This window comes from Pholcus phalangioides, unplaced genomic scaffold (assembly GCF_987345545.1).
Source record: "Pholcus phalangioides strain wild (caught in Gottingen) unplaced genomic scaffold, Ppha-v1.0 ptg000015l_1, whole genome shotgun sequence".
Lineage (NCBI taxonomy): Eukaryota > Metazoa > Arthropoda > Arachnida > Araneae > Pholcidae > Pholcus > Pholcus phalangioides.
The window spans coordinates 109231089-109243949 of NW_028301608.1; the positions used below are offsets into that span (position 1 = coordinate 109231089).

General features: G+C 39.7%; 28 non-coding genes across 28 annotated transcripts; all 28 read right to left on the reverse strand.

Annotated features, from left to right (window-relative positions):
• Window positions 1-2304: 2304 nt before the first annotated feature.
• On the reverse strand, window positions 2305-2419 carry TRNAL-CAA (transfer RNA leucine (anticodon CAA)). Its single transcript has 2 exons — window positions 2382-2419; window positions 2305-2350 (listed from the first exon to the last, which is right to left on the reverse strand). It is a non-coding gene; the product is annotated as a tRNA-Leu (tRNA).
• Window positions 2420-3318: 899 nt separating this feature from the next.
• TRNAL-CAA (transfer RNA leucine (anticodon CAA)) lies at window positions 3319-3433 on the reverse strand. The gene is made up of 2 exons: window positions 3396-3433; window positions 3319-3364 (listed from the first exon to the last, which is right to left on the reverse strand). It is a non-coding gene; the product is annotated as a tRNA-Leu (tRNA).
• Window positions 3434-4134: 701 nt separating this feature from the next.
• On the reverse strand, window positions 4135-4249 carry TRNAL-CAA (transfer RNA leucine (anticodon CAA)). Its single transcript has 2 exons — window positions 4212-4249; window positions 4135-4180 (listed from the first exon to the last, which is right to left on the reverse strand). It is a non-coding gene; the product is annotated as a tRNA-Leu (tRNA).
• An 89-nt stretch (window positions 4250-4338) lies between these two features.
• Window positions 4339-4453, reverse strand: TRNAL-CAA (transfer RNA leucine (anticodon CAA)). Its single transcript has 2 exons — window positions 4416-4453; window positions 4339-4384 (listed from the first exon to the last, which is right to left on the reverse strand). It is a non-coding gene; the product is annotated as a tRNA-Leu (tRNA).
• An 89-nt stretch (window positions 4454-4542) lies between these two features.
• On the reverse strand, window positions 4543-4657 carry TRNAL-CAA (transfer RNA leucine (anticodon CAA)). The gene is made up of 2 exons: window positions 4620-4657; window positions 4543-4588 (listed from the first exon to the last, which is right to left on the reverse strand). It is a non-coding gene; the product is annotated as a tRNA-Leu (tRNA).
• Window positions 4658-4746: 89 nt separating this feature from the next.
• TRNAL-CAA (transfer RNA leucine (anticodon CAA)) lies at window positions 4747-4861 on the reverse strand. The gene is made up of 2 exons: window positions 4824-4861; window positions 4747-4792 (listed from the first exon to the last, which is right to left on the reverse strand). It is a non-coding gene; the product is annotated as a tRNA-Leu (tRNA).
• A 289-nt stretch (window positions 4862-5150) lies between these two features.
• Window positions 5151-5265, reverse strand: TRNAL-CAA (transfer RNA leucine (anticodon CAA)). The gene is made up of 2 exons: window positions 5228-5265; window positions 5151-5196 (listed from the first exon to the last, which is right to left on the reverse strand). It is a non-coding gene; the product is annotated as a tRNA-Leu (tRNA).
• A 905-nt stretch (window positions 5266-6170) lies between these two features.
• TRNAL-CAA (transfer RNA leucine (anticodon CAA)) lies at window positions 6171-6285 on the reverse strand. Its single transcript has 2 exons — window positions 6248-6285; window positions 6171-6216 (listed from the first exon to the last, which is right to left on the reverse strand). It is a non-coding gene; the product is annotated as a tRNA-Leu (tRNA).
• A 497-nt stretch (window positions 6286-6782) lies between these two features.
• TRNAL-CAA (transfer RNA leucine (anticodon CAA)) lies at window positions 6783-6897 on the reverse strand. The gene is made up of 2 exons: window positions 6860-6897; window positions 6783-6828 (listed from the first exon to the last, which is right to left on the reverse strand). It is a non-coding gene; the product is annotated as a tRNA-Leu (tRNA).
• A 90-nt stretch (window positions 6898-6987) lies between these two features.
• On the reverse strand, window positions 6988-7102 carry TRNAL-CAA (transfer RNA leucine (anticodon CAA)). Its single transcript has 2 exons — window positions 7065-7102; window positions 6988-7033 (listed from the first exon to the last, which is right to left on the reverse strand). It is a non-coding gene; the product is annotated as a tRNA-Leu (tRNA).
• Window positions 7103-7191: 89 nt separating this feature from the next.
• On the reverse strand, window positions 7192-7306 carry TRNAL-CAA (transfer RNA leucine (anticodon CAA)). The gene is made up of 2 exons: window positions 7269-7306; window positions 7192-7237 (listed from the first exon to the last, which is right to left on the reverse strand). It is a non-coding gene; the product is annotated as a tRNA-Leu (tRNA).
• An 89-nt stretch (window positions 7307-7395) lies between these two features.
• Window positions 7396-7510, reverse strand: TRNAL-CAA (transfer RNA leucine (anticodon CAA)). Its single transcript has 2 exons — window positions 7473-7510; window positions 7396-7441 (listed from the first exon to the last, which is right to left on the reverse strand). It is a non-coding gene; the product is annotated as a tRNA-Leu (tRNA).
• Window positions 7511-7599: 89 nt separating this feature from the next.
• TRNAL-CAA (transfer RNA leucine (anticodon CAA)) lies at window positions 7600-7714 on the reverse strand. Its single transcript has 2 exons — window positions 7677-7714; window positions 7600-7645 (listed from the first exon to the last, which is right to left on the reverse strand). It is a non-coding gene; the product is annotated as a tRNA-Leu (tRNA).
• A 701-nt stretch (window positions 7715-8415) lies between these two features.
• Window positions 8416-8530, reverse strand: TRNAL-CAA (transfer RNA leucine (anticodon CAA)). Its single transcript has 2 exons — window positions 8493-8530; window positions 8416-8461 (listed from the first exon to the last, which is right to left on the reverse strand). It is a non-coding gene; the product is annotated as a tRNA-Leu (tRNA).
• A 292-nt stretch (window positions 8531-8822) lies between these two features.
• TRNAL-CAA (transfer RNA leucine (anticodon CAA)) lies at window positions 8823-8937 on the reverse strand. The gene is made up of 2 exons: window positions 8900-8937; window positions 8823-8868 (listed from the first exon to the last, which is right to left on the reverse strand). It is a non-coding gene; the product is annotated as a tRNA-Leu (tRNA).
• An 89-nt stretch (window positions 8938-9026) lies between these two features.
• TRNAL-CAA (transfer RNA leucine (anticodon CAA)) lies at window positions 9027-9141 on the reverse strand. Its single transcript has 2 exons — window positions 9104-9141; window positions 9027-9072 (listed from the first exon to the last, which is right to left on the reverse strand). It is a non-coding gene; the product is annotated as a tRNA-Leu (tRNA).
• Window positions 9142-9433: 292 nt separating this feature from the next.
• Window positions 9434-9548, reverse strand: TRNAL-CAA (transfer RNA leucine (anticodon CAA)). The gene is made up of 2 exons: window positions 9511-9548; window positions 9434-9479 (listed from the first exon to the last, which is right to left on the reverse strand). It is a non-coding gene; the product is annotated as a tRNA-Leu (tRNA).
• Window positions 9549-9637: 89 nt separating this feature from the next.
• TRNAL-CAA (transfer RNA leucine (anticodon CAA)) lies at window positions 9638-9752 on the reverse strand. Its single transcript has 2 exons — window positions 9715-9752; window positions 9638-9683 (listed from the first exon to the last, which is right to left on the reverse strand). It is a non-coding gene; the product is annotated as a tRNA-Leu (tRNA).
• A 698-nt stretch (window positions 9753-10450) lies between these two features.
• On the reverse strand, window positions 10451-10565 carry TRNAL-CAA (transfer RNA leucine (anticodon CAA)). Its single transcript has 2 exons — window positions 10528-10565; window positions 10451-10496 (listed from the first exon to the last, which is right to left on the reverse strand). It is a non-coding gene; the product is annotated as a tRNA-Leu (tRNA).
• An 89-nt stretch (window positions 10566-10654) lies between these two features.
• Window positions 10655-10769, reverse strand: TRNAL-CAA (transfer RNA leucine (anticodon CAA)). The gene is made up of 2 exons: window positions 10732-10769; window positions 10655-10700 (listed from the first exon to the last, which is right to left on the reverse strand). It is a non-coding gene; the product is annotated as a tRNA-Leu (tRNA).
• Window positions 10770-10858: 89 nt separating this feature from the next.
• On the reverse strand, window positions 10859-10973 carry TRNAL-CAA (transfer RNA leucine (anticodon CAA)). Its single transcript has 2 exons — window positions 10936-10973; window positions 10859-10904 (listed from the first exon to the last, which is right to left on the reverse strand). It is a non-coding gene; the product is annotated as a tRNA-Leu (tRNA).
• An 87-nt stretch (window positions 10974-11060) lies between these two features.
• Window positions 11061-11176, reverse strand: TRNAL-CAA (transfer RNA leucine (anticodon CAA)). The gene is made up of 2 exons: window positions 11139-11176; window positions 11061-11107 (listed from the first exon to the last, which is right to left on the reverse strand). It is a non-coding gene; the product is annotated as a tRNA-Leu (tRNA).
• Window positions 11177-11265: 89 nt separating this feature from the next.
• On the reverse strand, window positions 11266-11380 carry TRNAL-CAA (transfer RNA leucine (anticodon CAA)). Its single transcript has 2 exons — window positions 11343-11380; window positions 11266-11311 (listed from the first exon to the last, which is right to left on the reverse strand). It is a non-coding gene; the product is annotated as a tRNA-Leu (tRNA).
• An 89-nt stretch (window positions 11381-11469) lies between these two features.
• Window positions 11470-11584, reverse strand: TRNAL-CAA (transfer RNA leucine (anticodon CAA)). The gene is made up of 2 exons: window positions 11547-11584; window positions 11470-11515 (listed from the first exon to the last, which is right to left on the reverse strand). It is a non-coding gene; the product is annotated as a tRNA-Leu (tRNA).
• An 89-nt stretch (window positions 11585-11673) lies between these two features.
• TRNAL-CAA (transfer RNA leucine (anticodon CAA)) lies at window positions 11674-11788 on the reverse strand. The gene is made up of 2 exons: window positions 11751-11788; window positions 11674-11719 (listed from the first exon to the last, which is right to left on the reverse strand). It is a non-coding gene; the product is annotated as a tRNA-Leu (tRNA).
• An 89-nt stretch (window positions 11789-11877) lies between these two features.
• On the reverse strand, window positions 11878-11992 carry TRNAL-CAA (transfer RNA leucine (anticodon CAA)). The gene is made up of 2 exons: window positions 11955-11992; window positions 11878-11923 (listed from the first exon to the last, which is right to left on the reverse strand). It is a non-coding gene; the product is annotated as a tRNA-Leu (tRNA).
• An 89-nt stretch (window positions 11993-12081) lies between these two features.
• Window positions 12082-12196, reverse strand: TRNAL-CAA (transfer RNA leucine (anticodon CAA)). Its single transcript has 2 exons — window positions 12159-12196; window positions 12082-12127 (listed from the first exon to the last, which is right to left on the reverse strand). It is a non-coding gene; the product is annotated as a tRNA-Leu (tRNA).
• An 88-nt stretch (window positions 12197-12284) lies between these two features.
• On the reverse strand, window positions 12285-12399 carry TRNAL-CAA (transfer RNA leucine (anticodon CAA)). Its single transcript has 2 exons — window positions 12362-12399; window positions 12285-12330 (listed from the first exon to the last, which is right to left on the reverse strand). It is a non-coding gene; the product is annotated as a tRNA-Leu (tRNA).
• Between the last annotated feature and the right edge of the window lie 462 nt (window positions 12400-12861).

Sequence of the window (12861 nt, forward strand, 5' to 3'; positions counted from 1 at the left end):
CTTTTATGAGCTGAAATAATAGAGAAAAAAACACGTTGTTTTAAATACATGATAATTATTTATATTTAAAAAGTTATTATTTTCGGTAAAAAATGCAGAAGTTTAGAATCGTTAACGAATGCTTCGCCATGTCATCAGATGTACACTCAAATGATTGTCATTTTTCGTTGAATTTCATTAAGCATTTATAGTGTATTTCAATGCTGATCTTCGAAAACAAATGTTGGAAAACCAAACACAGTACGATTGTTATTTATCATTATGTATTATTGAGAAACAATCTATAAGCGAAGAGCTGTAAATATCAAACTAGAGAGAAAAAAAAACGATGTCTTGTTGTTTCAGGTTTAAAATAAATTTTTGTACGTCATTTATATAAAGGAAGGGGAAAAAATGAATATATCGAAGTATATCTTTATATAAATAGCATGACCTGTTCAGCTGCATGCTTCTTCCATCGTGAGAAGTTCATACATATGTAATTATATGTATAACTTTGTTTGATTCTTTTTGTATGTTTTCTGTATGTACAGGTTAGTTTATCAACGAGCTTTCAATGTGTACGAAGCTTCTCTTAATTCTTTCGTTTTTATATTTTAGTTTCCATTGTTGAATAAGACAATAAACTAACGAGTCGAATTTCGAAAAAAAAAACGTATGAAAAGGGTACGTGTCGTTTAATGACCTTTTTCTCATACATTGCGTACTTTTTAAAACGACAAAAATTAAAAAACAAGTCCCCCTCCGCTGAATGTGATCACATCGGGATTCGGTGTGTCTGAAAAAAATGACAATGATAATTATATCCGATAAAAATATCCCTTCGCGAGTGCACTTTGGTATGAATTCGACCCAACACACATACAATTACAGATCAAAACACACACGCATTCTTCAAGGAATATACATGACGGTGGTGCTTCTCTCTCTTAGACCACTCGGCTAATGTTAAGTACAGTCTTGCGATTCAAACAACTCAGAGATTTCGCTCATTTTATACAGATGATACAAGATATAAATTTTTGTTGTGATTACATTAAAACACTTGTCAGATGTAGGACTTGAACCCACTTATAATTGCAGACCAGAACACTCGCACGTTCTCAGAGGCGAAGTAAAACCTTTGAGTATGGTGCCTTACACTGATCGGCCATACTGACGTTATACATGGTCTTACGATTCGTGCACATTCAAGCGATATTAATTATTTTGTACAAAAGATGCAATGTGCAATTGTATGTTGTGAAAAGGTTAAAAAGCGGAAGAAGTAGGATTCTAACCACGGTTACAGCTTTGACGAAAACACTCACATATTCTCAGAGGCCAAGTCACATCCTTATAGCAGGCACTTGACCGCTTTGCCATGCAGACGATATATAAACAGTACCTTACCAGTTCCTACATCATTTCAGACATATAGCAAATTTTAAACGACAATCTGCAATTTTGATCAGATTAAAAACACTGGTCACAAATGGGATTCCAACCCGCAACTACAATCGTAAACAAGAAAACATACACATCTCCTCGAGGCGAGATATTGATACTGAGTCTGGCGCCTTAGATCCCTCAGCCATCCTGGCGTTGGGCAGAACCTTACCGTTCCTACAAATTTCAGAGATATTACACAATCTTTTATAAACCAACAAGCAATTGTATGTTGTGTGATAAGATTAAAAACGACTCAGAATTGGAATTCCGACCCACACATGGAATTATAGACTCGAACAATCACACCATTTCAGAGGTGAATTCTCCTTCAATCTGTCGACTTAGACGGCTTGGGAAACCTGATGGAAATTAAACCTTACGGTTTTCCTACAAATTTGAGAGATATTGCACATTTTATATAAAACAATAAAGTATGCAATTGTATGTTGTGATAGAATTAAAAACATTTGTCAAAAGTGGGATTCAAACACACACTTGTACACCAGAACACTCACACTGTCTTAGAGGGAAGGAATTGTCCTTGAGATTGGCGCCTTAGACCGCTCGACCATCCACACAGTAAACAGGACCTTACGGTAACTACATAATTCAGATATATATATAGCACATTTTACATAAAAACTAACTAATCTGCAATAAAAAAACGCGTGCCGGAAGGGGGATTCGAACCCACGCCTTTAACTGTAGACCAAAACACTCGCACCTTCTTAAGGCGAAGAAATAATATTCAGTCTGGCACCTTAGACCGCTCGGCCATCCTGACGGCAAAAGTAGTCTTACGGTTACTACAAATTTGAGAGATAATGCTTATTTTACATAAAACACGATCCAAATTTCATATTAAAAACAACGTGTCAGAAGTGGGATTCGAACCCACGCCTACAATTGTAGACCAGAACACTCGCACCTTCTTAGGGAGAAGAAATATTCTTGTGTCTGGCGCCTTAGACCGCTTAGCCATCCTGACGTCTAACGACGTCTTACGGTTACTACAAATTTGAGAGATATTGCTTATTTTACATAAAACACGATCCAAATTTCATATTAAAAACAACATGTCAGAAGTGAGAATCGAAACCACGCTTACAATTGTAGACCAGAACACTCGCACCTTCTTAAGGCGAAGAAATATTCTTGAGTCTGGCGCCTTAGACCACTCGGCCATCCTGACGTTTAACCAAGTCTTACGCTTACTTCAAATTTGAGAGATATTGCTTATTTTACATAAAACACGATATAAATTTCATATTAAATACAACATGTCAGAAGTGGGATTAGAAACCTCGCCTACAATTGTAGACCAGAACACTCGCACCTTCTTAAGGCGAAGATATATTCTTGAGTCTGGCGCCTTAGACCGCTCGGCCATCCTGATGTTTAACCAAGTCTTACGCTTACTTCAAATTTGAGATATATTGCTTATTTTACATAAAACACGATCAAAATTTGATATTAAGAACATGTCAGAAGTGGGATTCGAACCCACGCCTACAATTGTAGACCAGAAAACTCGCACCTTCTTAAGGCGAAGAAATATTCTTGAGTATGGCGCCTTAGACCGCTGGGGAATCCTAACGTTTAACCAAGTCTTACAATTACTTCAAATTTGAGAGATATTGCTTATTTTACATATAACACGATCCAAATTTCATATTAAAGACAACATGTCAGAAGTGCGATTCGAACCCACACCTACAATTGTAGACCAAAACACTCGCATCTTCTTAAGGCGAAGATATATTCTTGAGTCTGGCGCCTTAGACCGTTCGGCCATCCTGCCGTTTAACCAAGTCTTCCGCTTACTTCAAATTTGAGAGATATTGCTTATTTTACATAAAACACGATGAAAATTTGATATTAAGAACATGTCAGAAGTGGGATTCGAACCAACGCCTACAATTGTAGACCAGAACACTCGCGCTTTCTTAAGGCGAAGATATATTCTTGAGTCTGGCGCCTTAGTCCGTTCGGCCATCCTGACGTTTAACCAAGTCTTACGCTTACTTCAAATTTGAGAGATATTGCTTATTTTACATAAAACACGATCCAAATTTCATATTAAAATCAACATGTCAGAAGTGGGATTAGAAACCTCGCCTACAATTGTAGACCAGAACACTCGCACCTTGTTAAGGCGAAGATATATTCTTGAGTCTGGCGCCTTAGACCGCTCGGCCATCCTTACGTTTAACCAAGTCTTACGCTTACTTCAAATTTGAGAGATATTGCTTATTTTACATAAAACACGATCCAAATTTCATATTAAAAACAACGTGTCAGAAGTGGGATTCGAACCCACGCCTACAATTGCAGACCAGAACACTCGCATCTTCTTAAGGCGAAGATATATTCATGAGTCTGGCGACTTAGACCGCTCGGCCATCCTGACGTTTAACCAAGTCTTACGCTTACTTCAAATTTGAGAGATATTGCTTATTTTACATAAAACACGATCCAAATTTCATATTAAAAACAACGTGTCAGAAGTGGGATTCCAACCCACGCCTACAATTGCAGAACAGAACACTCGCATCTTCTTAAGGCGAAGATTTATTCTTGAGTCTGACGCCTTAGACCGCTCGGCCATCCTGACGTCTAACCAAGTCTTACGCTTACTTCAAATTTGAGAGATATTGCTTATTTTACATAAAACACTGTCCAAATTTCATATTAAAAACAACATGTCAGAAGTGGGATTCGAACCCACGCCTACAATTGTAGACCAGAACACTCGCACCTTCTTAAGGCGAAGATAGATTCTTGAGTCTGGCGCCTTAGACCGCTCGGCCATCCTTACGTTTAACCAAGTCTTACGCTTACTTCAAATTTGAGAGATATTGCTTATTTTACATAAAACACGATCCAAATTTCATATTAAAAACAACGTGTCAGAAGTGGGATTCGAACCCACGCCTACAATTGTAGACCAGAACACTCGCACCTTCTTAAGGAGAAGATATATTCTTGAGTCTGGCGCCTTAGACCGCTCGGCCATCCTGACGTCTAACCAAGTCTTACGCTTACTTCAAATTTGAGAGATATTGCTTATTTTACATAAAACACTGTCCAAATTTCATATTAAAAACAACATGTCAGAAGTGGGATTCGAACCCACGCCTACAATTGTAGACCAGAACACTCGCACCTTGTTAAGGCGAAGATATATTCTTGAGTCTGGCGCCTTAGACTGCTCGGCCATCCTGATGTTTAACCAAGTCTTACGATTACTTCAAATTTGAGAGATATTGCTTATTTTACATAAAACACGATCAAAATTTCATATCAGAAACAACGTGTCAGAAGTCGGATTCGAACCAACGCCTACAATTATAGACCAGAACACTCGCACCTTCTTAAGGCGAAGATATATTCTTGAGTCTGGCGCCTTAGACCGCTCGGCCATCCTGACGTCTAACCAAGTCTTACGCTTACTTCAAATTTGAGAGATATTGCTTATTTTATATAAAACGATCCAAATTTCATATTAAAAACAACGTGCAGAAGTGGGATTCGAACCCACGCCTACAATTGTAGACCAGAACGCTCGCACCTTCTTAAGGCGAAGATATATTCTTGTGTCTGGCTCCTTAGACCGCTCGGCCATACTGGCGTTTAACCAAGTCTTACGCTTACTTCAAATTTGAGAGATATTGCTTATTTTACATAAAACACGATCCAAATTTCATATTAAAACAACGTGTCAGAAGTGGGATTCGAACCCACGCCTACAATTGTGGACCAGAACGCTCGCACCTTCTTAAGGCGAAGATATGTTCTTGAGTCTCGCGCCTTAGACCGCTCGGCCATCCTGACGTCTAACCAAGTCTTACGCTTACTTCAAATTTGAGAGATATTGCTTATTTTACATAAAACACGATCCAAATTTCATATTAAAATCAACATGTCAGAAGTGGGATTAGAAACCTCGCCTACAATTGTAGACCAGAACACTCGCACCTTGTTAAGGCGAAGATATATTCTTGAGTCTGGCGCCTTAGACCGCTCGGCCATCATGACGTTTAACCAAGTCTTACGCTTACTTCAAATTTGAGAGATATTGCTTATTTTACATAAAACACGATCCAAATTTCATATTAAAAACAACGTGTCAGAAGTGGGATTCGAACCCACGCCTACAATTGCAGACCAGAACACTCGCATCTTCTTAAGGCGAAGATATATTCTTGAGTCTGGCGACTTAGACCGCTCGGCCATCCTTACGTTTAACCGAGTCTTACGCTTACTTCAAATTTGAGAGATATTGCTTATTTTACATAAAACACGATCCAAATTTCATATTAAAATCAATATGTCAGAAGTGGGATTAGAAACCTCGCCTACAATTGTAGACCAGAACACTCGCACCTTGTTAAGGCGAGGATATATTCTTGAGTCTGGCGCCTTAGACCGCTCGGCCATCATGACGTTTAACCAAGTCTTACGCTTACTTCAAATTTGCGAGATATTGCTTATTTTACATAAAACACGATCCAAATTTCATATTAAAAACAACGTGTCAGAAGTGGGATTCGAACCCACGCCTACAATTGCAGACCAGAACACTCGCATCTTCTTAAGGCGAAGATATATTCTTGAGTCTGGCGACTTAGACCGCTCGGCCATCCTTACGTTTAACCAAGTCTTACGCTTACTTCAAATTTGAGAGATATTGCTTATTTTACATAAAACACGATCCAAATTTCATATTAAAAACAACGTGTCAGAAGTGGGATTCGAACCCACGAATACAATTGTAGACCAGATCACTCGCACCTTCTTAAGGCGAAGATATATTCTTGAGTCTGGCGCCTTAGACCGCTCGGCCATCCTGACGTTTAACCAAGTCTTACGCTTACTTCAAATTTGAGAGATATTGCTTATTTTACATAAAACACGATCCAAATTTCATATTAAAATCAATATGTCAGAAGTGGGATTAGAAACCTCGCCTACAATTGTAGACCAGAACACTCGCACCTTGTTAAGGCGAGGATATATTCTTGAGTCTGGCGCCTTAGACCGCTCGGCCATCATGACGTTTAACCAAGTCTTACGCTTACTTCAAATTTGAGAGATATTGCTTATTTTACATAAAACACGATCCAAATTTCATATTAAAAACAACGTGTCAGAAGTGGGATTCGAACCCACGCCTACAATTGCAGACCAGAACACTCGCATCTTCTTAAGGCGAAGATATATTCTTGAGTCTGGCGACTTAGACCGCTCGGCCATCCTTACGTTTAACCAAGTCTTACGCTTACTTCAAATTTGAGAGATATTGCTTATTTTACATAAAACACGATCCAAATTTCATATTAAAAACAACGTGTCAGAAGTGGGATTCGAACCCACGAATACAATTGTAGACCAGATCACTCGCACCTTCTTAAGGCGAAGATATATTCTTGAGTCTGGCGCCTTAGACCGCTCGGCCATCCTGACGTCTAACCAAGTCTTACGCTTACTTCAAATTTGAGAGATATTGCTTTTTTTTGCATAAAACACTGTCCAAATTTCATATTAAAAACAACATGTCAGAAGTGGGATTCGAACCCACGCCTACAATTGTAGACCAGAACACTCGCACCTTCTTAAGGCGAAGATATATTCTTGAGTCTGGCGCCTTAGACTGCTCGGCCATCCTGACGTTTAACCAAGTCTTACGATTACTTCAAATTTGAGAGATATTGCTTATTTTACATAAAACACGATCCAAATTTCATATTAAAAACAACGTGTCAGAAGTGGGATTCGAACCCACGAATACAATTGTAGACCAGATCACTCGCACCTTCTTAAGGCGAAGATATGTTCTTGAGTCTGGCGCCTTAGACCGCTCGGCCATCCTGACGTCTAACCAAGTCTTACGCTTACTTCAAATTTGAGAGATATTGCTTATTTTACATAAAACACTGTCCAAATTTCATATTAAAAACAACATGTCAGAAGTGGGATTCGAACCCACGCCTACAATTGTAGACCAGAACACTCGCACCTTCTTAAGGCGAAGACATATTCTTGAGTCTGGCGCCTAAGACCGCTCGGCCATCCTGACGTTTAATCAAGTCTTACGCTTACTTCAAATTTGAGAGATATTGCTTATTTTACATAAAACACTGTCCAAATTTCATATTAAAAACAACATGTCAGAAGTGGGATTCGAACCCACGCCTACAATTGTAGACCAGAACACTCGCACCTTCTTAAGGCGAAGATATATTCTTGAGTCTGGCGCCTTAGACTGCTCGGCCATCCTGACGTTTAACCAAGTCTTACGATTACTTCAAATTTGAGAGATATTGCTTATTTTACATAAAACACGATCAAAATTTCATATCAGAAACAACGTGTCAGAAGTGGGATTCGAACCAACGCCTACAATTATAGACCAGAACACTCGCACCTTCTTAAGGCGAAGATATATTCTTGAGTCGGGCGCCTTAGACCGCTCGGCCATCCTGACGTCTAACCAAGTCTTACGCTTACTTCAAATTTGAGAGATATTGCTTATTTTACATAAAACACGATCCAAATTTCATATTAAAATCAACATGTCAGAAGTGGGATTAGAAACCTCGCCTACAATTGTAGACCAGAACACTCGCACCTTGTTAAGGCGAAGATATATTCTTGAGTCTGGCGCCTTTGACCGCTCGGCCATCCTTACGTTTAACCAAGTCTTACGCTTACTTCAAATTTGAGAGATATTGCTTATTTTACATAAAACACGATCCAAATTTCATATTAAAAACAACGTGTCAGAAGTGGGATTCGAACCCACGCCTACAATTGCAGACCAGAACACTCGCATCTTCTTAAGGCGAAGATATATTCATGAGTCTGGCGACTTAGACCGCTCGGCCATCCTGACGTTTAACCAAGTCTTACGCTTACTTCAAATTTGAGAGATATTGCTTATTTTACATAAAACACTGTCCAAATTTCATATTAAAAACAACATGTCAGAAGTGGGATTCGAACCCACGCCTACAATTGTAGACCAGAACGCTCGCACCTTCTTAAGGCGAAGATATGTTCTTGAGTCTGGCGCCATAGACCGCTCGGCCATCCTGACGTCTAACGAAGTCTTACGCTGACTTCAAATTTGAGAGATATTGCTTATTTTACATAAAACACTGTCCAAATTTCATATTAAAACAACATGTCAGAAGTGGGATTCGAACCCACGCCTACAATAGTAGACCAGAACACTCGCACCTTCTTAAGGCGAAGATAGATTCTTGAGTATGGCGCCTTAGACCGCTCGGCGATCCTTACGTTTAACCAAGTCTTACGCTTACTTCAAATTTGAGAGATATTGCTTATTTTACATAAAACACGATCCAAATTTCATATTAAAAACAACGTGTCAGAAGTGGGATTCGAACCCACGCCTACAATTGTAGACCAGAACACTCGCACCTTCTTAAGGCGAAGATATATTCTTGAGTCTGGCGCCTTAGACCGCTCGGCCATCCTGACGTCTAACCAAGTCTTACGCTTACTTCAAATTTGAGAGATATTGCTTATTTTACATAAAACACTGTCCAAATTTCATATTAAAAACAACATGTCAGAAGTGGGATTCGAACCCATGCCTACAATTGTGGACCAGAACACTCGCACCTTCTTAAGGCGAAGATATATTCTTGAGTCTGGCGCCTTAGACCGCTCGGCCATCCTGGCGTTTAACCAAGTCTTACGCTTACTTCAAATTTGAGAGATATTGCTTATTTTACATAAAACACGATCCAAATTTCATATTAAAAACAACGTGCAGAAGTGGGATTCGAAGCCACGCCTAAAATTGTAGACCAGAACGCTCGCACCTTCTTAAGGCGAAGATATGTTCTTGAGACTGGCGCCTTAGACCGCTCGGCCATCCTGACGTCTAACCAAGTCTTACGCTTACTTCAAATTTGAGAGATATTGCTTATTTTACATAAAACACTGTCCAAATTTCATATTAAAAACAACATGTCAGAAGTGGGATTCGAACCCACGCCTACAATTGTAGACCAGAACACTCGCACCTTCTTAAGGCGAAGATATATTCTTGAGTCTGGCGCCTTAGACTGCTCGGCCATCCTGATGTTTAACCAAGTCTTACGATTACTTCAAATTTGAGAGATATTGCTTATTTTACATAAAACACGATCAAAATTTCATATCAGAAACAACGTGTCAGAAGTGGGATTCGAACCAACGCCTACAATTATAGACCAGAACACTCGCACCTTCTTAAGGCGTAGATATATTCTTGAGTCTGGCGCCTTAGACCGCTCGGCCATCCTGACGTCTAACCAAGTCTTACGCTTACTTCAAATTTGAGAGATATTGCTTATTTTACATAAAACACGATCCAAATTTCATATTAAAAACAACGTGCAGAAGGGAGATTCGAACCCACGCCTACAATTGTAGACCAGAACGCTCGCACCTTCTTAAGGCGAAGATATGTTCTTGAGTCTGGCGCCTTAGACCGCTCGGCCATCCTGACGTCTAACCAAGTCTTACGCGTACTTCAAATTTGAGAGATATTGCTTATTTTACATAAAACTGTCCAAATTTCATATTAAAAACAACATGTCAGAAGTGGGATTAGAAACCTCGCCTACAATTGTAGACCAGAACACTCGCACCTTGTTAAGGCGAAGATATATTCTTGAGTCTGGCGCCTTAGACCGCTCGGCCATCATGACGTTTAACCAAGTCTTACGCTTACTTCAAATTTGAGAGATATTGCTTATTTTACATAAAACACGATCCAAATTTCATATTAAAAACAACGTGTCAGAAGTGGGATTCGAACCCACGCCTACAATTGCAGACCAGAACACTCGCATCTTCTTAAGGCGAAGATATATTCTTGAGTCTGGCGACTTAGACCGCTCGGCCATCCTTACGTTTAACCAAGTCTTACGCTTACTTCAAATTTGAGATATATTGCTTATTTTACATAAAACACGATCCAAATTTCATATTAAAAACAACGTGTCAGAAGTGGGATTCGAACCCACGAATACAATTGTAGACCAGATCACTCGCACCTTTTTAAGGCGAAGATATATTCTTGAGTCTGGCGCCTTAGACCGTTCGGCCATCCTGACGTTTAAGCAAGTCTTACGCTTACTTCAAATTTGAGAGATATTGCTTATTTTACATAAAACACGATCAAAATTTCATATTAGAAACATTGTGTCAGAAGTGGGATTCGAACCCACGCCTACAATTGTAGACCAGAACACTCGCACCTTCTTAAGGCGAAGATATATTCTTGAGTCTGGCGCCTTAGACCGCTCGGCCATCCTGACGTCTAACCAAGTCTTACGCTTACTTCAAATTTGAGAGATATTGCTTATTTTACATAAAACACTGTCCAAATTTCATATTAAAAACAACATGTCAGAAGTGGGATTCGAACCCACGCCTACAATTGCGGACCAGAACACTCGCACCTTCTTAAGGCGAAGATATATTCTTGAGTCTGGCGCCTTGGACCGCTCGGCCATCCTGGCGTTTAAACAAGTCTTACGCTTACTTCAAATTTGAGAGATATTGCTTATTTTACATAAAACACGATCCAAATTTCATATTAAAAACAACGTGCAGAAGTGGGATTCGAACCCACGCCTACAATTGTAGACCAGAACGCTCGCACCTTCTTAAGGCGAAGATATGTTCTTGAGTCTGGCGCCTTAGACCGCTCGGCCATCCTGACGTCTAACCAAGTCTTACGCTTACTTCAAATTTGAGAGATATTGCTTATTTTACATAAAACACTGTCCAAATTTCATATTAAAAACAACATGTCAGAAGTGGGATTCGAACCCACGCCTACAATTGTAGACCAGAACACTCGCACCTTCTTAAGGCGAAGACATATTCTTGAGTCTGGCGCCTAAGACCGCTCGGCCATCCTGACGTTTAACCAAGTCTTACGCTTACTTCAAATTTGAGAGATATTGCTTATTTTACATAAAACACTGTCCAAATTTCATATTAAAAACAACATGTCAGAAGTGGGATTCGAACCCACGCCTACAATTGTAGACCAGAACACTCGCACCTTCTTAAGGCGAAGATAGATTCTTGAGTCTGGCGCCTTAGACCGCTCGGCCATCCTTACGTTTAACCAAGTCTTACGCTTACTTCAAATTTGAGAGATATTGCTTATTTTACATAAAACACGATCCAAATTTCATATTAAAAACAACGTGTCAGAAGTGGGATTCGAACCCACGCCTACAATTGTAGACCAGAACACTCGCACCTTCTTAAGGCGAAGATATATTCTTGAGTCTGGCGCCTTAGACCGCTCGGCCATCCTGACGTCTAACCAAGTCTTACGCTTACTTCAAATTTGAGAGATATTGCTTATTTTACATAAAACACTGTCCAAATTTCATATTAAAAACAACATGTCAGAAGTGGGATTCGAACCCACGCCTACAATTGTAGACCAGAACACTCGCACCTTCTTAAGGCGAAGATATATTCTTGAGTCTGGCGCCTTAGACTGCTCGGCCATCCTGATGTTTAACCAAGTCTTACGATTACTTCAAATTTGAGAGATATTGCTTATTTTACATAAAACACGATCAAAATTTCATATCAGAAACAACGTGTCAGAAGTCGGATTCGAACCAACGCCTACAATTATAGACCAGAACACTCGCACCTTCTTAAGGCGAAGATATATTCTTGAGTCTGGCGCCTTAGACCGCTCGGCCATACTGGCGTTTAACCAAGTCTTACGCTTACTTCAAATTTGAGAGATATTGCTTATTTTACATAAAACACGATCCAAATTTCATATTAAAACAACGTGTCAGAAGTGGGATTCGAACCCACGCCTACAATTGTGGACCAGAACGCTCGCACCTTCTTAAGGCGAAGATATGTTCTTGAGTCTCGCGCCTTAGACCGCTCGGCCATCCTGACGTCTAACCAAGTCTTACGCTTACTTCAAATTTGAGAGATATTGCTTATTTTACATAAAACACGATCCAAATTTCATATTAAAATCAACATGTCAGAAGTGGGATTAGAAACCTCGCCTACAATTGTAGACCAGAACACTCGCACCTTGTTAAGGCGAAGATATATTCTTGAGTCTGGCGCCTTAGACCGCTCGGCCATCATGACGTTTAACCAAGTCTTACGCTTACTTCAAATTTGAGAGATATTGCTTATTTTACATAAAACACGATCCAAATTTCATATTAAAAACAACGTGTCAGAAGTGGGATTCGAACCCACGCCTACAATTGCAGACCAGAACACTCGCATCTTCTTAAGGCGAAGATATATTCTTGAGTCTGGCGACTTAGACCGCTCGGCCATCCTTACGTTTAACCGAGTCTTACGCTTACTTCAAATTTGAGAGATATTGCTTATTTTACA